Here is a 24,210-nt window from a genome sequence, read left to right on the forward strand (position 1 = left end):
GTGTGCCTCCCCTCCCTTTCCCCCCTCCTCTCCCCCCCCTCTCCCCCCTCCTCTCCCCCGCCGGAGCCTGTCCTCCCTAGACCTTGCCCTCAGATTCAGGTCTGTCATCTGAATGGCGGCTGACTGGGGGCCCCTGGTCCTTGAACGCTGGGGGCTGCTGAGTTTTGGCCTCCCCCGATGACAGGGGTGACCAATGCCGTTGTGTGATGGCTCAGGGGTCCATGGGGGTGAGATGAAGCCAGGGTAGGTGGCTTGGGGGAGACGCTCTGGGGACCTAACTATTTCTCAGGGGAGAAGCAAGCCCTGGCCCCCTTCACAAGCCATTCCTGAAGCCCTCATCCCTCCAGGGGCCCTGATGCCAGGCCCGCACAGTCCCTACCTGGCTCCTCCCCTGTTAAGGTCAAGTAGAATGAATTTACGTGAAAGCGCCTTGAGGCTCTTCCCATGCAAATCCAGCTGTCTGCTGGTGGTCCCGGTGCTGAGAGCTTCACGCCCGTCTGCTCTTCTACTCCTCCCGACAGCCCCCCGAGAAGGTGCTGTACTGTTGCTATCCCCATTTTACAGGTGAGAAAACTGAGGCTTCAAGAGGGCAAGGGGCTTGCCTAAGGCCACTAAGAGAGACACAAGGGTCTACCTGACACAAGGCCCCGTGCTCTCTACCTCGCACAAATGCCGTCACAAAGACCGAAGAGATGACATTATTCCTTCGTCTCGGATGGTGGTTGAGGGCACAGACTCAGGGAGCCAGGCCACTTGGGACAAATCCCACTCTCCCTGTGTGACCTTGGGCAAGTTGCTCAACGTCTCTGGGCCTCAACTGCCTCATCTGTAAAATGGGCCATGAGCTAGCACCTGCCTAAGGGCTCTGGTGAGGGGGAAATGTGTTACTGCACGTCAGCGGCTTACAGCAGCGCTCCTCCCGTGTTACTAAGTATATATGCCGTTTATCCTCCGTATCTGATCGCACCGTCGGTGGTCGTGACTATATCTGTCCCCCCCGCCACGTTAGATTGGAACTCCTGGAGGGCAGGGGCGAGAATAACTTACAGCTGCACGGTAGAGACCCTCGCTTGCAGCCCACCTCTCTCGCCCACCATTCTCCCACTCTCCCACTTGGCCCATTTAGGAGGAGTTCTCTGTGTTTGCAGAAGGACCCAGAAAGGAATTAAAGCTGGCTTCTTCTGCCCCAGGGTCTTAGAGAGCCAGGGAAGACGGAGTCAGGCCCAAAGGACAGTGGGTGGGGTGCCGAGGACTCCCTGGGAGCCAGGGAGCCCTCCCGCCTCCGTAGGCAGCCTGGGCCTGCCCTGGGCCCTGCGGCCTCCGCCGGTTCCCAGAACCCCGACAAGCATCTCCTTGTCTTCCTGGGACTCCTGGTTCTGGGCGCCTCGTCCTGCCCTGTTCCCCGCAGCTCTGCACACAGCTCTTGGCAAGAGTGGCCGGGCAGCGGAGAGAGGCTTGTGGAAGGAAGTGCTTTGCATTCTAACGAGGAAGCGGCCCCTCGCCCTGGCCCCTCCCCGCCCCCCACCCCAGTGGCCATTTGCTGTCTGCTCTCCCGGCTCCTGCGCTCATCGCCAGACTTGCAGAAAGGCCACAAGCTGAGCCTCCCTCCGCTGGGCGGTCTGAGCCCTGCCTGGGCCTCTCGGGATACTGGAGGTGGCCAGGACACCCCTCCCCCCAGCCGCACCACTGGGGGAGGGGAGGGATGCAGGGCTGCGCTGTGGGCAGGGGCGAAGAAGGGCTCTCAGAGGAATAAAGGGGTCTGGTGCCCACCCGGCTCTGTCCCAGGGCCTCACCAGCATCTACCCAGTCCATCAGGAAGAAGAAGTCCATCTGTCTTCCTTGCCCTGTCTGCCAGCCCCAGGCACTTTAGGGCCTGGCCACATGATGGGCCCAAGTGGGAATGGCTCTGGGTCAGGGCTGGCAGTGTGTGGCCCAGCCCGGCCCTTGGGCAGGCCCTTTTTCTGCTGCTTACTCTGTTTGCCATCTCTCCTGATAGCTGCCGTGGAGGGGAACTGACTGGCCAGCTCTTGCTCTTCTTTCTTCTCCATGTCCCACAGCTCTCCCTGTTTTCCCTGGAGACTTCTAGAACTTCCCGGTTGAAAGGGACCCGAGAGGTCATATTGTCCAACCCCCTGCCTCCAGCTACCTTACTCAAATCTTTCCATTCTGCAGCCAAGGTAAGCTTTCAGAAACAAACCTGGATCTCTCTAAAACCCTCAATGGCTCCCTGTTGCCCTCAGGAGAAAGTTGGACCTCCTTAACTGAGCCCCTGGAGGCCTGCTGTATGAGGCCCTGAGGCTTTTCCAGCCTCGTCCTGTGCCACCCACCCCGGTCACCCTGTGTTCCAGCTACACACAGCAGCAGGCAGCTCCCTGGTGGGCTAGACTGTGGCCCTATCTTCTCTCTTTTCATCTCCCTTCCCTCCCCTGCCTCCTCATTAATCTGGACCTCCTCCTCTATGAAGCCTTCCCTGATTACCCCTACACACACTTGACAGATCACCTGCTCCGTAGAGAGCTGAGCGGACCTCCACCATTACACCTAGAACACTGGAGGTTGCCCTGGATTCTCCATCACGCTGCTTCTCCTACCGGGACAGAAGCTCCTGGAGGGCCGGGGCATGTCTTTACTGGTTTTGCTTCCCTAGAACCGAATGTGGTGGTATCTTAGATAAGAATTCTCTAGATGCAGAGCCTGAGACAGGCAATCATGTGCACGTGATTTTTTTAATTTTAAGTTTTATTATTTTTTTAATTAAAGTATCGTTGATTTGTAGTGTTGTGTGAGTTTCTGGTGTACAGCAAAGTGATTCCGTTATTTTATATATATAGGGTTGGCCAAAAAGTTCGTTCGGGTTTTCCATAACATCTAGGTAACATTTTACGGGAAAACCCGAACGAACTTTTTGGCCAACAGAATATATACTCTTTTTCATATTCTCTTCCATTATAGGTTATTACAAGACATTGAATATAGTTTCCTGTGCTATACAGTAGAACTTTGTTGTTTAGCTATTTTGTATATAGTAGTATGTATCTGTTAATCCCAAACTCCTAATTTATCCATCCCTTCTCCCCCTTTCCCCTTTGGTGACCATAAGTTTGTTTCCTATGTCTGTGAGTCTACTTCTGTTTCGTAGATAAGTTCATTTGTGTCATATTTTAGATTCCACATATAGGTGATACCATATGATATTTGTCTTTGTCTGACTTGACTTCACCTAGTATGATAATCTCCAGGTCCATCCATGTTGCTGCAAATGGCATTATTTCATTCTTTTTTATGGCTGAGTAATATTCCATTGTATATATGTACCACATCTTCTTTATCCATTCATCTGTTGATGGACACTTAGGTTGCTTCCATGTCTCGGCTATTGTAAATAGTGCTGCCATGAACATTGGGGTGCAAGTATCTTTTCCAGTTAGAGTTTTCTCCAGATACATGCCCAGGAGTGGGATTGCTGGATCATATGGTAACTCTCTTTTTAGTTTTTTGAGGAACCTCCATACTGTTTTCCATAGTGACTACACAAATTTACATTCCCACCAACAGTGTGGGAGGGTTCCCTTTACTCCACACCCTCTCCAGCATTTGTTATTTGTAGAGTTTTTAATGATGGCCATTCTGACCAGTGTGAGGTGATACCTCACTGTAGTTTTTATTTATTTATTTGTTTTGCTGTACGCGGGCCTCTCACCGTTGTGGCCTCTCCCGTTGCGGAGCACAGGCTCCGGACGCGCAGGCTCAGCGGCCATGGCTCACGGGCCCAGCCGCTCCGCGGCACGTGGGATCCTCCCGGACCGGGGCACGAACCCGTGTCCCCTGCATCGGCAGGCGGACTCTCAACAACTGCGCCACCAGGGGAGCCCCCTCACTGTAGTTTTGATTTACATTTCTCTGATAATTAGCCATGTTGAGCTCCTTTTCATGTGATGTGCACGTGGTTTATGGAGAGTGTGTTCTCAGGAGAAACCAGTGAGGGAGTGAGGGAAGCAGGAGAGGTAGAGGAGCAGGCTAGGCCAGGATGCCATTTCACGGGAAGTGTGGCCCCAGCCAGATCCCGAGGGGGAGCTCTGGGGCATCCTTTGCAGAAGAGACCATGAGAGAATAAGAAAATGAGGGAGCAAGGAAGAGGAAGCCGGAGCCCACGTGGGTGAGGGACCGAGCAGGGCCATCCCGGAGGGGAGCTTCCCTGTGGCCCTCCTGTTCCCGAGGAGTAACCCACTCACTCCGGGCATTTCTCTCCAGGCATGGCTTCTCTAATCCCACGGCTCCTTGAAGAGGGGGCGGCCCTGTTAGTATTTCCATGTCACCCCGGAGGAATCTGAGGCCCGGGAGACCTGATAGGGCTTGGAGGTGAGTCAGTGAGGGAGAATTCACATCCCCGGAATCCCTCTCCTCTGCAAGGAGAGATGCACCTCGGGTGGGGCATCCACAGCCCAGTGCGCCCTCCAGATGCAAACACCAGGGCCAGGAAGGGGATGAGAGAGTGGTTTCCGTGTTCTCCGGGAACTTGGAAGCCTTGCCCAGCTCCCACTGGGGGCTGAGCCTTCTTTTCCACCTGCTTAGAATTGTCCAGAGGGGAGAGCGTGGGCACAGGGCATGGTGGTGGTGGAGAGGGACCAGACTCTGGGTGACTGGTCTAGTCCCGGCCCTGCCACCAAACAGTATGTGACCTTGAGCAAGACATTTAATTTCTGGGCACCTCCAGTTTCTAATCAGTAAAGGGGTAAGGCCTGCCTCAGCCATCACTTTACAAGCTCTTTGTGAGGCCCACTCAGATTGGACGGCCAGGTCACAGCCCATCTCATGGAAGCCGGTATTGATCTAGCATTGCTGCTGTAACAAATGACCGCAAACTCAGGGGCTAAGAAGAACAGAAGTTTATTCTCTCACAGTTCTGCAGGCCGGAAGTCTGAAATCGGTTTCACTGGGTGGTAATCAAGGTGTCAGCCGCATTCCCTCGGGAGAATTCAGGAAAGAATCAGTTCCTTGCCTCTGCCAGCTTCTGGTGGCGGCCGGCCTTCCTTGGCCTGTGGTTGCATCTCCAAACTTCAAGGCCAGCATCTTCAGACCTCTCTCTGCTCCATCCTTCTGTGATCTCCTCTTCCATTTTATTAATGCAGACACCAGGAGCAGGGAGGTTACACAGTAGCCCAAGGTCACAGCCAGTGAGAGAGCTGGAATTTGAACTCAGGCCTCAGAGACTCAAACTTGTAATCTCCGTTCCGTCTCACCCAGAACCTGCCTGAGCCAGGCCTGCCCTCCTGAGGCCTCTTTTGAGGAGCCGTCGAGCCAGCCTGGGGCCATTGCCAGCTCGTCTCCAGTGAACACATCTGGGACTTGAGGATCGGGCTGGACTGTGGTGTCTAAATAAAGGGCATCCTCAGGATTAGAGCAGAGGTCAGGAGAGGAGATCAGCCCGACAGGGTGGCCTTGGTGGCCCAGTGCTCAGCCAGGATGGGCAATCCGGGATCTTCAGGCCTGGGGTCAATGCCGACATAAAAACCAGCTGACTTGAGGAAGACCACCTACATATTTAAACAGATCTTTGAGAACAAAGGGGCCATGTCATCACCTGGAGATAGCGAGAGAGGACGGGGCCTCAGGCTGGGGAATAGAACCTTCTTTGCTTTAAGGATTTTCCCCTGATGCCTGCCAGGGACTTTTCTGCCTTCTTGTTGTCCTGATGAGGGAAACTGCAGAGTCTGTCCTGTTTAGTGTTGAGTTCTGGGGAAAAGGTAAAACAAGCCTGTGTGTGTGTGTGTGTGTGTGTGTGTGTGTGTGTGTGTGTGTGTTGAGGGTGATGGGATAGAGGTATTTAATTAAAAAAAAAAAAAGCCAGAACTCGACACAGAAAAAGGGAGCCAGAGCAAGAGATCTCAGAACATGGGGACACAGCTGTGGCTGAAGTCGTATCTGGGTTAAAAACCCCAGGAGTTCTCCTCTTTAATTTTTTGGTACAGCAAGATCAAGGAATCGATTCACTCTGGTTATGCTTCCTACCATTGTTTCTGTGGGCCGTGTTTGATCTGTGTTTCACGTGCAGATCTGCTATCCATGCTCTGAAAGAAATAATATATTCTGCGTTGCACCAGGTCAGGCTCAATCATGAAAACCCTTTTTATTGTTTTTTTTTGGATGATCTCAAAGCACCCCCCTCCCCAACACACACACAGGAAAGCACACACACACACTCTGTTTGTGTAAAGGATTAAAAAAGAATGAAAGGCCCAGTTCGAGAACATGAGCAAGGTTCCAGAACACGGATGGGGCTGCAGGAGTGGCTGAGGCTGGGGCCCTCGCCCGCTGACCTGGGCCAGCCGTGTCCCCTCTGAGTTGTGTGTGTGCCTGACCCCCGCGGGTAGGGGATGGCCGGCGGGCCCTTTGACGGCTGTGCCTGGTGAGGTTATTATCAGTAACAATGGTTTCCAGCGAAAGAGAGCAATTTTCACGATGGAGAAGTCTTCCTCTTCCTTCAGGTCACAAAGAGCTGAACGGAGATGAAAATGACATTAATCAGTGCAGGATCCTGAAACCATGAAATGCTGAACACCTCCCAGCTCTCCAGTGGGCTGGGCGGTTACTGGCATTTTAAGGGCCGGAGGGAAGTTGCAGCCACTATGGGGGTAACACACCCGTGAAAAAATGTGTGGCCAGACAGGCAGGGCAAATAGATAACGGGCTGCTGGCAATAGGAGGTGTGCCCGGAGTTTTAGCGCAGGGTTGTAAAAGTTGACAGGAGCCGTTTGGACTGGAAAGGGCCGTGTGGGTATCGCTGCCAGGCTTTGCCAAGCGCCCGGCTGTTGAATCCTCCAAAACTGAATAGATAAAAAAGAAAACAACAGCCGCAAGTGACAAAAAAAAAAAAAAAAATCGCAACACGAAACCACCCACGCAGCGTCCACCCACCCCTTCCCCTCTCGGAGCCTGTTGTGCGCCTGTGATAACATTGCGTGCTGCACTCTCTCCCTTTATTTAGATAAGGTGTCCGCGGCCGCTGCTCTTGGCTGCCGGCCAGCTTTCTGTCTCCAAACTTGGGGCTTCAGCGCCACACAGGAGACACGACTCTCTGATGCTGCCGGCCCGAGTGTCAGCAGCAACCCGAGGGTCCCCGCGCCTTTGTGTTCCCAGAACGATGATTTGTTTGACAACGGGCCTTCCTTCCAGACTGTTCTTCCAGCCTGGCACAGCGCGTGGGTCCTCAGAGACACAGACAGGGCTGTGGAGAGCCGGAGAAGGCACCTCTGGCCACGGGGTCGGGCGGCTGCCTAATGATGACGGCCACATAAAGGAAATCCAGACACAATCGAAGGCCAGAAGGATCTTTGGTTTCATGGACTAACTGAAGCGTTTATGCTCATCAGGCTTGAAAAAGTTAAGTGCTGGGGGAGCAGGACGGACAAGACGGGACTCATTCTATGGCACACAAAAGATTTTTAATAAGCTCGGAGAAAGGGCCGCCACCCCTCATGTCTTTCTCTCCCTGTCTCATTCCAAAGCTCCTGTGTTAGCCAGAGAGAGAGCTCGGAAAAGCTGTCCGGGAGGTCGGCGAGGAGGCTGTGGGAGAGCTATTCTGCCAGGCTGGCCTCCCGGGCAGGCGGCGGGCGGCTCCCACGAGGTCAAGGACGGCTCCCACGAGGTCAAGGACGGCTCCCCTGGTGAGTGACGGGGCAGGCGGTGCCTGGGGAGCCCCTAGCAGTGGGGGGGGGGGGCGCTCAGGACAAGTGCGGTGGGGGTCACGGAGGGACTTATTTTACAAGTGGCACTTGGAGTCGGTTTATAGGGGCCTTCTGGGAAGAACCGCAGAATTTGGGGAAATGAGCATCCCTCCCAGGTCAGTTCTCCTTCCTCACTCTCCCAAACCCTTTCCCCTTCGCACTTATCCAGGGGTGGGTCTGGGGGCAGCTGGGACAACCTGGCCCATCCATCCACAGTGTAGGCCTACCATCTTGGGACGTCAAGGGAAGCTCTTGCCTAGCCCATCATATCGGGACCTGTCTGCTAGATTGTGTCAAAGGCAGGGAATGGTCAGTACGGAGTCAAGAGGTCGAAAGCAACCAACCAACCATCAGTCAGCAGCATTTACCCAGTGGCGCCCAGGCAGAGACACTGACCGTGACTTCCAGCTCTCCTTCCCACGACACACCTGCCAAACTCTGACTCGGTGTCCCAGGAACCTCAAAGAGGATGCTTCCGAGGTGGGCATGGGTTCTCCTGCCCCGGGAAAGGAATAGGCCCCGTGGCCAATGGCTGTGTCGGCATCCGACTTCTGCACAGATCTTTTCAGTGTGGCAGTTGACAGTCAGGCCTGGCCGCCCCTGTTCTGCTCCAGGTGCACTGACTCAATCCTGTTCCTGAGTCCGCTGTGGAATGTGGTGGTCTGCCGGCGTGCCCGGCACTGCCCCCGGTCCTGGGAGCTCACTCCCCTCTGGAAATTCAAGAGCCTTATTTGCACTTATTCTGGGGCAGTGCTGCCTCCTGCCTTGGTTTCTGACTGATGCCCGAGGCAGGTAGAGCTGTGGGTGGGGAAAAGGAGGAAGAGAAAGAGAGAAGGGGGGATGAAGGAGGCCTCGTCCTCATTTCACACTGGTCCTGGTCTGGCAGCTGCCCTTTCCAAGTTGGGAGTCTTGGCCCTTTGGGGGATGGTGTAATGGGGGAATTGAGAAGAGGAGAGAAATCAAAAGCTCTCATCAAGTCCCTGAATTGTAGCCTGTTTCTGGAATAATACAAAACTGATGCTTTAAACCAAAGGAAACAAACTAAATACTATGAACCATGACCCCTTCCTTATCCAGGAGTTACTTGCCTTAGCGACCTCAACTATCAGGATCAATCCAGAGGCGCCAGAATGGGTGAAGAATGCCCTGCTCTGAAGTCCACTGACTGTTCACCACGGACGTGTTGGGAGCTTTTTTCATCAGAGCCTTTTGACACTTACTTCACAAACTTTTCCAACAAACCAGATGACTCTGAAATTCCTTCCAGCTCCTGCTTCCATTTTGGTATTTGTTTTGGTGGCGATGGTTGGGTGGGAAAATGGTGGGGCATCTAGTGGGGCAAATGGACGCAGAAGGTGGCTTCGTCTCTGAGCGTGACACAGTTGTCCATGTTCCCAGTGAGCGGGCCACCAAGACCACTTCAACTGTGTCTGTGCCGTCAAAGGAAAGAGGCAAATGTGTAATGCCGTTTACTTTTTTATTTTATTATTTTTTAATTGAAGCATAGTTGATTTACAGTGTTGTGTTAGATTCAGGTGTGCAGCACAGCGATTCAGTTATATATATATATATATATATATATATATATATAAATAAAATATATTCTTTTTCAGATTCTTTTCCCTTATAGATTCTTTCAAAATATTGAGTAGAGTTCCCTGTGCTGTACAGTAGGTCCTTGTTGGTTATCTCTTTTATATATAGTAGTGTGTATCTGGTAATCCTAATTTATCCCTCCCCCTGTAATGCAGTTTAGATATGGTTTATTTAAAAATAGATGCACTCTTGTTTTGAAGTTTTAGAGTTTCCAGAAGGGAAGCTTTACTTAGCCTGCAAATTCATTTCTTGAAAACAACTCATTGTTTCCTGATGCTGGTGAAGTGAGGGGGTCAGTGTTTTCCTTACACGTTATGTCTGAAAGATGAAAAAATTTCTGCTGGCTGCCCAAGAAAATTCACTTTATCTCACTTGACATAGGAAGCTTGGCATCCCTTTGTATGCAGAATGCGAGAAGCATGCCCATCAGAGCATCCTTTAGTTTGAGAACAATTGATTTGCAGCACTGTTCCATGGCTTCCGGGAGGGACAATAATCCAATAGGAAGCAGGGTGCTTCCCCCTCCTTTGTTCCTGACGATGGAGAAGGGGACCCTTTGGCTGGGCAGAGCCCACCCCAGAGGCTTGATGGGTGCAGCAGGAGTAGCCCAAGAGCTCCCCGCTTGGCTACGGGGGCCCTGTAGGCCTGAGGCTGAGCTTAAACCTTCACTGACGCTCATCGTTCTCCTCCTGGAGAGATGGAAGCCACTTTAGGAATAAAATTTCCGAGGCTGGAGTGATCAACACCAAATCGCCCCGCCCCGCCTCCTTTCTGGACTCTGTGAGCAGAGCCAGAGGATCGCTGATCAGGGGCTTCAGGCTCCTGAGCCCGCACCCCAATTTCTGCCTCCACTGTGGCCCCTCTTGCGAGCCCACTCCTGTCAGGTCACCCCTCGTCACTCTGGGCGATTGTCTGTGGGACGTATATACATCCGCACTCAAGAACCACTGCTTTCGAGGGAAGGAAGCTCATTTACTGAACATCTAGTGCCCAGTGAGCACTCAATGCATATTTGTTGGAAGGAAAGAAAGGAAGAGAAAGAAAGATTGCTGCAGCGGGACAAAACACGGGTTCTCGACTTCGCCTGCGTACTGGAATCACCTACGGGGCTTTAAAAAGGACTGATGCCTGCATCCCCATCCCAAAAATTCAGGCTCATTTGGTCTGGAGTGTGGCCTGGGCATGGGGGTTACTGAAAGCTCCCCAGGGACTCTAGTGTGAGGCCCCAGGTGAGGACCACTGACCTCAAGGGTCTGGCCTCAGCCTCAGAAAGAACAGAACTCCATTCAAACTCGGAGCCTCATGTGTACCTTTAAGCAGATCACCGAAGTGGAGTCTCAGTTTCCCTATCTGTTGAGTGGGCGGTCGTGACATTCATGTCCCAGTGTCTTTGGGAGGGCCAAGTGAGCCCAGATCCGTGAAGCTCACACAGAGCACAGAGCAGGTGCCCTGGGACGATGGGTGATAAAGCATGATTACTGGCCTTCCTGCGCCAGAAAACACTGCATTGAAAGATCTAAAATTACTTCCCCATTTTCCAGGTCTGGAGGCTGCCTGTTTTCTTTCCTCTTCAGCCTTCTTAGCCCAACTCCATCACTTGCATGTGGTTGAGGCTCATTAAATATTTGCAGGTTGACAGAGAAGGAGCAAGGAGAGCCCTGCAGTGTCCAACAGAGCCCAGGAGTTTGGTTTTCCCTTTAAACCTTTTGGAGGAAAGATGGAGCAGAAACCCCAGATGCGGGTTTTATGCCCCGATTGAGCAGTGTGAACACAGCCGTGTGCTGGTGACTCCCGCTGCCCCCCGCCCTCTCCCCTCCCCGGCCATCCCGGGACAACACACAATGACAGGGCACCCCAGCTGAGCGCTCCGACTTCGGCCCCCACCCCCAGGCCTTTGATGAGAGACGCCTAGAGCCAGCGAGTGGCTCGCAGGGAAGGAGAACGCTCTTTCCTCAGCCCTGGGGACTTGTTCAGCTGTTCGGCATTTAGCAAAATCTGGCATGCATTCTGCACAGCCCTGCACCCCTTCCCTTCCAGCTCAAACTCAGCAGCATTTCAGAGCAAGCTTCAACCGCTGCGGACTGCAACCTTCAACCTTCAGGACGGGGGAGCAGGCGCTCTGGCTCTGCCCAGCCCGCTTTTGGTGACCACGTTCTGGTCTAGAGAAGGACAGTGAGCTGAGGGGACCCGAGCTGGCAGGCGCACCAGGGGGGTCTCTGGATCTGGGTGAGGGGGGTGCCGTGCCTGGGCTGAGATGTTCCGGTGATGGTAATGAGTACCGTGCATCGTCTGTAATTATGCAGCCTCTAAGCCCCCGGGGCTGGGATGGTGTATTTGCCTGTGCTCTTTGGGGGTTGATCCTGCTGTCAGCGCTTAGCAAGAATTAACAGTGACGCTCTGTGCACCACAGTCATAACACTAAATCTGATCTGCATGTCTATGATTCATTAAAAAAAAAAAAAAAGACCCACCGTTGCTGCAACCCCTCCAAGCCTATCATTGAAAGAAATTATGCTCAGTTGAAAGAGCGATTTGACGTCAAGGAGGACCTACGTGCCTTTTCATGAGCGGCTGGAATTAGAATGCTGCGCTTCGGCAAGTGTAAACGGGATCCAGACTTGGAAACCTCTGTGCAGCCAGCAACCTGTTTTCCAGGTGTGGGTTGCTCACTTTCCGGATTGTCTGAAGCAGGGTATTTTTAAGATCCCTGGCAGGCCACTGCCGGCATGCTTATCACGCCCTTCTGGGCCACACCGAGCTCCTTCCAGGCAGTCTACTATAGGTTCTGGGAAGGCCAGCCTTCCTCAACCCCCTTTTTCTTTTTCTTTTTTTGCATTTTAGAAGAAGCCCAAACGTAAGTGGGAAGGACAGCCTGCTTCAACCACAAACCCCCCAGCCTTCCCGAGTCAAGAAGAAATTAATTGTGGATGATGGGCTGTTGGCGGTTTTCTGTGGTACCCACTTACTTTATCGCTTGGTAATTGGGAGTTTCGTCGTTATTCTTTTACATGAGGTCGGAACCCATGAGGATAGCCTTTCCCTTTGAGGTCCTGGCAACTCTGTCCTGTGGGAGAAGCCAGGGTCCAGGCAGCAGGACCCCTGGGTTCAAGCCTTCCATGATTCCATGGACTCTTGGGTATGTTGCAGTTCCATATCCACAAAGCTGGGTCATAAGAAATCCCACCTCAGCCTGATTCTTCGAGTCACATAAGGATGAGGAAAGAAAACCAGCAATGGGGGTTTTTGATGTCTTAGTGGGTATAGGAACTTGACAGATGAAGAGTTTGGGTTCCAGTTACTACTGCCGTGTAACAAACAACCCCAAACTTAGTGGCATAAAATAACAAGCATTTTATTATGCTCACAGATCTGGGGGTCAGAATTCAGACAGGGCTCAGCTGGGTGATTCTTTTGCTCTTTGTAAAATCTACTGAGACCACCCAGTGATGGTAGGTTGGGTCTAGATGCTTCTCTCCCATGTCCGTTGCCTGGAGCATCTGCATATGCCCCCACCCCCCAGCAGGGCAGTTTTGGGGTGGTGGAACTTCTTACATGGAGGCTGGCTTCCTCCACAATAAGTGTCACAAGAGACCCAGGTGGGAGCTACGTGTTTTTTTCTGACCCAGCCTGGGAAGTCACACGATGTTACACGTGCCATACTCTAGCCACCGAAGGAGTCACAGGCCCATTCAGATTCAATGGGAAGGGACATAGACCCCAAAATTCTTGATGCGAGGAGTATCTGAGAATCTGGGGACTATATTTTAAAATAGCTTGAGTTTCTGATCTTATACAACTCTTCATCTAGTGCCTTCCATTTTACGGTGTTGTCACCTCCAGTATTTCTTTTGACTTTTGCAACAACCTTCTGACCGGGGTAATGTTATTGTACCCATTATGCTGATAAGGAAACCGAGGCTCAGAGAGATGACCTGATTTATCCGTGTCTATAGAGCAAGTAAACCATGAGATGAACATTTAACCCACCTTCCTGGATAACAGATTTCAAAGATATGTGTCCTGCAGATAAGAAGTACAGAAAGTTGTTGTTCTTTAGAAACCATTATCTTCTATTGCTTCCAAAACACTGTTTTCAAGTATCTGGTGAGTTGTTTGGGAGACCTGTCCCTTACACTAAGACACAAGACTCAACTGAGCCCATTCTTCGTGGAGAATCTCTTGGGCTGCTACCTCGTGGTTTTCCCTATCTCACCTTTGAGTCCCAAACCAGTGGACCAACAATAAAATGCTAATTCACCTAATATAAACGTGGAGAACTGTAGAAGTCAAGCTCAGTCAGATTGGCAGCACACAGGGTAAATATTTGATCAGTGAGTAAAAATTCAAATTTGCACTATTTGCTGAAGGTGAAAAGTATATTAGGGAATGAATGTCATGGGGGTTAAGTAGGCCTATAGGAGGCCTCCTGCAGGATTCCACCCCCAGAAGCCCACAGCTTCCTGCCGACCCAAGTTACAAGCCAGAGTGGGCTGGGCACCTGCACCCGAGACCTCCCTCCTGGCAGGAGCATGGGGCTGTGGCGTGAGCCCGACAAAGCAGGCAGGCTGGGAGAGCTTGGCTTAGTTGGTTCCGTCTCTGTACACACGTATGCTGGGCGTGCCACGGCCTCCCCCGATGCTCTCCCACCTCCTAGGAGGGCAGGGCTCCTGGCGTTCCTTTCCTACCACCGCGGAAGCCAGAAGACGCTCCTGCCTCCACTTAGCCCCCAACAGTGTTCATTTTGTGCTATAACTTGTGTCGTCCTGGCTGGGCTTCAGGGGCTGCAAGACAGGGAGGTTAGGACAGAAGTCCGGAAGGGAAACGGGGCCTGCATGTTGAGCTCCTTTCCCACACATCCCCAGACCTGTTCTCTTCCTCTGCAGGACCCTCCCCGTTAGTCCAGAGACAGAAATCGTGCTTCTGAACAGCCCAGGCAAATCAGGGAGCGGGCAGGTATCTGGAGAACGTGCCAGTTATTCCACTAATGAGGCTGAAAAGTGGAACTGGTGCTCCGGATCCTTCGGAGGTGAAGCTATGGGGCCGAGTAACAGCTGGTTACTGGCAAGCCACCGACGGAAAGGGGGCCCGACCTGGAGGCTGTGCAGGACCACGTTTGCCACAGCTGATGGGCCAAGCAGTGGACGTTTTGTGGTCCGGATTGGTTTGTCCTAGTTAAGCGAGACTGAGTTCATCTGAGGTTTGTCCTGGGCTGGCCAGTGCCCTGGCGGGTGGCACAATGAAGCTTAATGACCAGCACTGCAGAACCGAGGCTGAGCCCCAAACCAGCCGTAAGCGTTAGGCCCCCTGCAAGTTGCAAGCTGTGACGGCTGCTGGTTACCAGGACGCAGGACCTGAGTGTAGGAGGAAATCCTGATGGAGAAATAAGACCAGAATTCTCAGCGGCGGGCCTGGGAGAATGCAGCAAACCAAAAATGCTGGGCTGGGCTAGGGTCAGACTGGGTTCCAGACACACAGCGAGCAGCCTCGGAAGGAACAGGGAGGCGGCGACCGGGCCCAGAGGAAAAGAGATAGATTTAGCTGTCCAGATGTGCCAGGAGCTTAGAAATGAAGGGAGGGAGAGGATGTGGCAGACACGGGGGGGCAGAGGCCCCTTCCAGGAAGGACTTGCTGCCCATTCAGGCCCGGCCTCAGCGGCTGAGAGCGCCTCAGCCCTGTCCCCCTCTCCTGGGCGGCCCCTATCTGGTGGCTGAGTCTCTGTCAGGCCTGCATTTCAACTTGACTCCTCCCTCTGTCCATTCCTGTTCCCCCCCAACCCCTTCCTTTCAGAGTGATTGATCCCTCCCAAACCTCCCTCCATCCCCCAACTCCATCTCAGCGTCTGCTTCCTGGGAACCCAGCCTGCGACAGAGGGTAACGTACGCCTTGGATCATGGATTCCATCCTAGGGACCGGTAGGGCTCCAGATGCCATTTTATTCTGGGGGTTTTATCCAGTTTCCTTTAAACTCTTCCTGAAGTTTCCTCCACTGATTTTATTTTATCTCCACTTGCTTTGAGAGATTATGGCAAGCGTAATAGACTCCTTCATTAGGGCAACTCCCCACCAGCCCTGGCCTTCAGCATGGATTCTGTTCCAGTCCCTTTCACCCTGCCCTCTGCCCTTCCTCCCCAAACATCCCCCAACCTGCGTCCAGCCCCTGCTCCTGTAAAGGACTCCTCTACCCGCTCGCGTCTGCTCTCCTCTTGGGCTGATTCCTGAGGATTGTGGCTCTCCGCCAGGGTCAGTCGTGAGGTGTCCCTCTGCACACAAAACCCCATCCCCTGCCAGACACCAGGCCTTTATTGTTGGCATGGGGACAAGGCAAATCCCTCGGCAAGCCTCACGCCGGCCCTTAGTCAGGGTCTCATCACTGTGGCCGTCGCTGCTGCCTCCGTCTCCCCTCTTGGGCTCTCAGTCCTCGCGGTATTTGCTGCCCTCTTCCCCTGGCACAGAGGGGGCCAGCCGGGGAATCCCAGATGTCACCTCTTGAGGGTCCCTGGGAGGCCCAGCTCATCAGCCAGCCGGGAACTTCTCTGACCTTCTTGGTAGCCATCTCCCCTAACCCCAGATGCCTAATTAGCGGCTCAGGATCTCCTCCCCCTCCCCCTTCCCCCCCCCCTTCTTCCCCCTCCTCTCCTCCACCGGGGAGGGGTGGGGCTCACCTTTACCCCCAGGCCACAGTCATTGAAACCAAAGGTGTATTTTTAGGCGTTGCTTGGCAAGGGTGTGGGAGGAGATGCTTCCAGACTGTGCCCCCCCACCCCCGTCCCCCAGTTACAGCCAGTTGGACTAAATTCACCATCTATTTATTGTACACTGTGCGGTGGCAGTGAGTGGCGGCCACCAGCTTGCCCGGGGCCTGCCAGGGTGCGGTTGGCTAGCAGGAAGTGGTCCCGACCATTAGGGGAGAAGTGAGGGATGGGAGGGCATTGCCAAAGAATAGAGTGACCTGCTTTAAGGCTCGCTATTCACGCAGCTGCACAAGAGGGGCGACCTGAGGACCAGGGGACAGGCTGGCCCCGGCCACCTACAGACCTCCGAAGGACCCAAGAGAATCTCTCCCCTCGCCCAGGCCTGAGACAGACTCCTGAATTCTTCTCTCGACCTCATTTACACAAATAATCAAAAAGCCAAGCCAGCCCCAATGCAATGCCCACATGTTATTGCTTGCAGTGTTTTAGTTCAAATTTGGCTTCATTTGGAAAAGAGGTTCTACTAAGTGGCATAAATTGAGCCTAACAAAATTTAAAACTAAAACAACAACACCCTAAACGCTTAAAACTGTAATTGGAGAGAGAGAAAAAGTGAGTCGTCCGGGAGGGGTGGTGAGAGAGGCAGAAGAAGGGGGAGGGGAAGAAATTCAATTTCCGTCCTACTTGGCAGAAGGTTAATTTCCTGCTCCTTTCCCCCCAGGCCCCAGCCCTGTCCCCTCCCCCTGTCAGAGAATGCACCCAGGAGGCTCTAGAACCGATGCCAGCATCATGCAGGATGTCTTGTACATAGGGGGTGCTTAGGAGAGACTGCGTGAGCTCATTCTTTTCTTTGATGTGTCTGTGGACAGAGGGACAACGTGGATTCCTTGCTGGGGACCCATTTACCCCCCATAGTAGGGGGTCTGCAAGTCCCCTCGGGGGTGGGGTGGGAGTTGGGGAGTCCCGGGGGTGGGAGGCTGTTCCAGCCTGCTTGTCATCTCTCCCCTCTCACCCCCTAGCCTAGCCCACCCCACCTGAACGTTAGGATCCTACGTGAGAGGAAAACTTCACACCTCCGGGCCGCTCTGCTCATCGCTGGGAGAGAGAAGGTAGGGATAGGAGGGGGTAGTGGCTGGCCACTGGGCTCAGGTGCCTCTTTTCCCCACTTCTGATGTGAAATATGGTGAGGGATGACGGGTGGGTGGGAAGAGTGGTCCCTGCGTGAAGTGCATGGCCACCCGTGTCCCTGCAGAGATGGCGGTCCTCTGTGGGGGCTGTGTGAGCAGCCCTGCAGGCCAGCATATCTCTTTGGGGGACCGGTACTCTGATTTTCCTTTAGAGAACCAGCCCTCCTCCCAGGCAGGGTGCCACACACATAATAAGCACGGGTGAGCGTGGGAAGTGTCCCTGAGTAACCCGGGGTGAGGGGTGGAGTGGAAGCCGGAGAGGTCCTCAGGGCCTGGCCACATCCCTGGCGATGCTAGCCTGTATCGATTGCCCTCTCCCGGGAACTGTCCCTAACCTAGAGCCTTAGCCCCATGGTTTAGCATGTGCTTGTATAATGCCTGGAAGCAGCAAGGTGGGGTTGGGGGGAAGGCCCACGTGGCAGCAGACGCCTCCCCTCATGTCTGGACTCTGCCTTTTGTGGTCAGGGTGACCTTGGCCAAGCCCCCAGGTTCTCCCGCTATGAAATGAGAAGTGATGGCAACCACGAAACTCTTTAAAGCAGAACTATGCCATACGAGATGAAAATGCTCTATTCTTTTTTTTCAGCTGATATGAAAATTCCTTGTCTTAAAACACTCCTGATACCAAGAATAATAACACTACTTAAATTAGTTCAAGGAAATAGGAGGTTTAGTAACAAGATACAAAGAAGGGCTCTTATAGAGCCCAACTACAGGAAAACTCTTGGAGACCAAGGAGATAGGAGCTGAGCCTGGAAGAGCTGGAAATGAGGTGGCAGTCTGTCTGTTTCTCCCTCAGGCTGGGGCCTGTGGCCGCTGCTCCCTGCCGGTCTCTAGGTGACGGCCGTGTTCTGTCTGCACGCTGGCTCTTCCTCGCTTCATTTGTCTGATTGTACATGGCTCCATATGGCTACCCCAAATGGCAGCGCCATCTCTGCGGGCCCAGCATTCTCTGACCGATTTTATGTCTCTGAGTTCAAAACCTCAAAAGAGAATCGAATTGGTTCTGCCCTAGATCGGGCGTATCGCTCTGGCCAGTCAGCAGTGGTCAGGGAGGTTGGGCCATGAGGAATATATATGGTCCCCTTGCCCACTCCTTAGGCAGGGACTATGGGTAGATATATGTGGGGATTTAACCATAGCCATCTATAGAACATTCCTTATGTACCATGTCAATTTTTTTCTGAGTATGCTGGGATGCGTAACCCAGAGCCCTGAACAAAAAAGGGCTCAATACCTAGTTGCCGATTGTTTGAGGAAAAGTTACCTTCCGCTCAAGCTCTGCTTTCTGTGTTTACCCGCTTTGCCTGCCATTAAGCTTCTCATCTGGAGTGTGTGGTTTCAAGGAAGGGTGGTCACAGGCAAAAGGCTAATCTCACCAATATATAAAGAGTTCCTAGAAATCAGTAAGAAAAATAGTGATCCAATAGGAAAAATGTGCAAACGACGAACACAGTTTACTGAAAAGGAGGTCTAATGGCTTTTAAACATATGAAGTGTTGCTCATGCTTACGATAAGAAAATGCAAATAAAACTACACAGAGGGGGACTTCCCTGGTGGTCCAGGGGTAAAGAATCCACCTTGCAATGCAGGGGACGGGGGTTCGAGCCCTGGTCAGGGAACTAAGATCCACAGGCCGCAGGGCAGCTAAGCCCGCATGCCACAACTACAGAGCCCACGTGCCCTGGAGCCTGCATGCCACAACTAGAGAAGAGAAAACCCGCAACCCACAACTAGAGAGAAGCCTGCGCACCACAATGAAGAGCCCCGCACGCCTCAGCAAAGATCCCTCGTGCCGCAACTAAGACCCGACGCAGCCAAAAAATAAATTAAATAAATAAATAAGTCTTAAAAAAAACAAACAAACGACACAGAGGTGTTCTTTTTCATCTACCAGATTGACAAAAATCTGAAAAACTGACAACATACCATGAAGGTGAGGCTGTTTACAAACAAGTGCTCTCATACATTGTTGTGGGAGTGTAAATTAGTTTAATCTTTATGCAGAGAAGTTGGCAATAGCTGTCAAAATTTCAAATGCATCCTACGCTATGATCCAGCAATTCCACTTCTGGGAATTTATCTTACTTGCACCTATATTGTATGATGTATCACCTAGCTATTGCTGCATGACAAACCTCCCCACAACTCTTAATTATTTCTCACTAGTTGGTTGGTGGGGGTGGTTCTGCTGATTTGAGTTAGACTCAGCTAATCTTGGCTGAGTTCACTCCTGTATCTGTGGTCAGCTGGCAGATTGGCTAGGGGCTGGCTTGTCTAGGACAGCCTCAGTTGGGCCACTGGGCCATGCGTCCTGCACGCTCTCATCCTCCAGCAGGCTATCCTGAGCTTGTTCTCAAGCTGGCCTGGGCATGTTTCATGGCAATTTCAGGGAAACGAAAGAGGAAACTAAAACTGCAAGTATGTTTTAAAGTCTGCTTTAAGTATGCATCAAGTCTGCTAAACAAGTTACAGGGTGAAGTCCAGATTTAAGGGTCGATGAAAGGCACTGTGCCTCTTTCGCGAGCGAAGCAGCAAAGTCAAGGGTCAAAGGGCAGGGACACAGGAAGAGGTAAAGGCTTGGGGTCATCGATGCAATGACATATGTATTCAATCCTCCACGCGTGTGCAATGACATTTGTGCATGGTTACTTACTGCAGAATTGCTTGTGATAGAGACAACCAAAATGGCCATCAGTAGAGGATGGGCTAAATAAACTATGGCATCCATGCGCCGGAATAATCTAGCTGAACAAAGAATGAAAAATCCCCCTGTATACGATTGGGAAAATCCTGAAGGTAGATGAAGTGAAAAAAGCCAGGTGCAGGGCAGTGTGTACGGAACGCTACCTTTTATGTAAATAGAGGAGAGAAATAAGAATATATGTATTTGTGTTTGCTTATATTTGCATAAATTAACTCTGGAAAGAGAAACAAGAAAGGAATAGCATGAAGGTGGGGGAGCACCGTGTGGACAGGGGACTGAGATGGGTGGAGACTCTGCACTGTATAAATAAGTCCCCATGCTGGTATGATAATACATATTCACAAATTAACATAAAATATCCTTAATATGTGTAATAATAATATAACAGATAAGAGGAAAATAAACAAAGAAAGGGAAAGTCACAGGCCTGCTTGGCTTCCAGAAGCCTTTGTAGATCTTAAAAAAAAAAAAAGAAAAGAAAAGAAGAGCCTGCAATGGGGAGGCTGAGTAATTATGCCTAATTTAAACCTTGGTACCTAACCTGCTTTGCCCTTTGTGGATGCGTTTTGGGAAATACCCTCTCTCCAAAGGCAAAAGGGCAGGTGTTTCCACTCCTGGGGTGTGCTGTCCCCGAGGAGTGACAGAACATTCCCCACCCTCGCTGATGACCAGGGGCTGACATTTCTAAAGGATGTCACGGGCATTTTCAGACACGTTTGGGGGTTGATTCCAGCTGGATGTATTCCTTGGCTTTTTGAATGTCAGCATGCTGGTCTGTGGGAATAGGATCCCATTCCTCTGGCCATGTCCGGAGCCATGTGGTAATGGGTTTCCGTGTGGTAATTCCTTGTCATCGGGCTCGGGAAATAACAGCAGACTCACTTCTTAGCCTATGGTCAGGGTCAGCCAGACCCCTGCAGGGGCATAACTCAATGTGCCCCTGCAACAGGACCAAAGCTACTTAGGAGGGTCGCTCAAGCTGTCAGTAGCCCCCTTTGAACTCCTAAAGCTCGGAACTGGACTGAGTCCCAGTGCATGTGCCCCATCCTCCCCCACTGCCCACCTGCAGGGCACAAGAAGGGATGTAGGAGCTGCCAGATTGGGTAGCCTCTGGAGAGATGAAATGACCAGTCTGTGCCTGCACCTGTTTTGCAGCAATGAGCAGCCGCCACACCCGCTGCCACCTCCATGCTGTTGCCCACACGCACGCTGAGCACCTACCATGGCCCAAGCACTGCACTTGGTCCTCTCATTCCATAGGGAAGAAGAGAGGGACAGAAGCTCGCCGACTAGAAGAGGGCCGACTAAACAAACGCTTACAGGGAAGTCTGACGTTAGCTTAATAGTTACAGCTCTTTTGTTGCAAGGGACAAAACTCAATTCAAACTAGCTTAAAGGAAAATGGAGTTCAAGTTCCGCTATCATTTACAGGGAAACGGGCATGTCACAGAACTCAAGGCAGCAATGTGTCTGGGCTCAGGACACTAGGAACCCGGGAACCTCTTCTCTCCATCTCCTCTCTGCTCTTTTGTATCTCTCTTCTCTCTCATGCAGACTGGCTTTCTTCATGTGACAGAGAATATAAAGTCCGATGCTTTGGGGTACTGTCTCCCGCAGCTTCAGCCGCCCAGTCAGATTTACTCACCTTTCTCCATTCCAGGTCCAAAAATCCTGGGGAAGGGTTTCATTGGCTTTGCTTGGTCAGGTATCCAGCTCTGGTCCAATCAACTTCAGGGAAGGGGTGGGGTTATGAACGATGAATACGGTGCTGTCCGTGGAAACCTTGTGGATGGGGAGGGGGCCGCTTGTGGAAAAGGAGCAGATAATACATGAAGTGTCCATCCCAGAGTGGTAGGGGCACTGGACAGGGCTAGAGAGGGAGAGGGGAAGGCTTCCAGAGTCAGGGGCATTTAGATGGAGAGCCCAAAGAGGGCAAGCTCAGAGCAGGCTGCAGGGCGGACAGCTGTCGGGGACAGAAGGAGGAGCCTGTGTGAGACATGGAGTTGATGGGCTCAGTGAGGCTGAGGAGGTGGTGAGTGGTGAGAGACGAGGGGCCAGGGCAGCAGAGGCCCTGCAAACACGCTTAAGACTGGACTTTAGCTTGAGGGCAACAGGGAGCCACTTCCTAGAGGAAGGATCAGAGGGGCCAAGACAGGAAGGGATGAGTTGCTAGGAGCTGTTTCAGTAGTCCACACAGGACATGACTGTGAGAGAGAGAAGATTCTAGAGACATTCAGGGGTTAGAGCCAAGGGAATCTGGTGGATTGGATGTGGGGGGTGAGGGGGAGCATGGCGTGCAGGTGGCTTCCAAGGTGCAAGATCTTGGCTTCCAAGGTCTCGGGCTTGGGCAGCGGGAGAGACGGCAGTGTCGTTCACTGAGAAAAGCTGCCCTGCATCTTAGGGTGGGTACCCCAGAAGCAAGCCCCTGAGCCAGGGCGGTATGTGAAAGTGATTTGTTAGGACCTGCTTTCTGGGAAAACAAACTGGGGAGTGTCGAACTGGGATGGGGAGGGGAAAGCGCCAGGCGAGGGTGTGCTACCACGCAGAGTCCCACAGGGGACCTCTGGGAGACAGGGGAGGTCACACCTCAGAGTTGGCCCTGGTCTGGGACAAGGCGGCCAGAGTGTTTACTACCTCTCCCTCCAATGAGTGGTTAAGGGCTGAATTCACAGTACCAGGTACTGGCTGTGTGCACGGGCAAAGAAAGTCTGGCACCCGGAGGACAGTCCTCCAGCCAAGGGACACTGGTGCGGGTTTCTGGGCATGCACAGAAATGAGAAAGGGACCCGAGGGATATGCGTGGGACGTGGATGGCATCCGAAGAACAGGCTCGCCAATTTGGTCTCTAATTGTCCCCGTGCTAGTATTTATCCCAACCAGCGAGCTTTTTTTTTTTTTTAAGAGCTCTTTGACAAATATGCTTTATTTATTTATTTATTTTTATTTTAAATTTATTTTTGGCTGCGGTTGGGTCTTCATGGCTGCGTGCGGGCTTTCTCCAGTTGCAGCGAGCGGGGGCTACTCTTCGTTGCGGTGCGCGGGCTTCTCATTGCGGTGACTTTTCTTGTTGCGGAGCACGGGCTCTAGGCGCACGGGCTTCAGTAGTTGTGGCGCATGGGCTTAGTTGCTCCACAGCATGTGGGATCTTCCCGGACCAGGGCTCGAACCCATGTCCTCTGCCTTGGCAGGCAGATTCTTAACCACTGTGCCACCAGGGAAGTCCCCCAGCGTGCTCTTGATTTCATCTCTTCTTTTCTTTCTCCTGATTTCCATTTGGTATTTTTCAATGATCCTCTGTTCTTGTCTGAGGTCACTCACTGCTGTCTTCTCTTCCCTCCTCAGGAGAGTCCTCATGCTTATTTTAAATGCTTGGGCCTTCCGTGCCGGTCACGTACGTCCGTTGCAGCTGGTTCTGATGTTCAGTTTGAGGGCTTTCTTTTGTGCTGGGCGTTCTTCTCAGGGGCCTCATTGCTTTGCCCTTTGAGGTCACATGCCATGGTGGAGGGCCGAAAGCCAGACCCCAGGTAGTGGCAGAGTCCCTGGCACCACAGAACCAGTCTTGGTCCCTCCAGTTTGCAGCCATGTCACCAGGCAAATCCTACGGACGGTGATTTTCCTTTCAGCCCTCAAATGTCCGCAGCAGAGGAGGGAGCAGACTTGCTAGATTCTAGCCCAGCAGTCCTGGGCGCTACAGCTTCGCCCAGTGTCTTTTTGCATCAGCTCCTCACCCAGTGGGCTTGTGCCACCTGATTGTTCCCCACGACACTGATTTCTGTCACGGAGGGGCAGGAAATGACAGTCCCAAGGTCTTCGGTGGATGAGATGATGCAAAAACCAAAGTTCAGAAGCTTCTTTCTTACCTATTCCTTCATTCTGCTTCTGGCCACCCACCATCCCAACAGACACCACTTCAAGGCTGTCTTCAAGGCTCTCCTGGAGTTTCTCGTGGGTTTTTGGTTGCCTTCTGGAAAACAGGGTACCTTCTCATTTCATGGGCATTTCCAGGCTTGGGAGAGGGAGCTGGTAGCCCAGATAAGCTTGTCTTTTGCCTGGCTGGCCTTGACCTCACACTTGCCCAAGAACTTGGTCTCTCTCAGGCATCCCGCTCAGGTCAGGCTCCAGCCTCATCCTGCCCAGCCTCATCCTGGCTTTCAGTGGCTTCACAGACCAGGCTTTGGCCTCCTGTCTCCTCTCTGGGCATTTGATCCCCACCTGTCCCTGTTGAGTGACTTCACCTCTCCTCCCGTGGTGGACAGCTGACAGCTCCACTTCCCAATCTGTGGTCGGCACATTTGCCTACACA

This window comes from Delphinapterus leucas, chromosome X (assembly GCF_059928025.1).
Source record: "Delphinapterus leucas isolate spDelLeu-1000000601 "Yukka" chromosome X, BTC_Dleu_Yukka2, whole genome shotgun sequence".
NCBI lineage: Eukaryota > Metazoa > Chordata > Mammalia > Artiodactyla > Monodontidae > Delphinapterus > Delphinapterus leucas.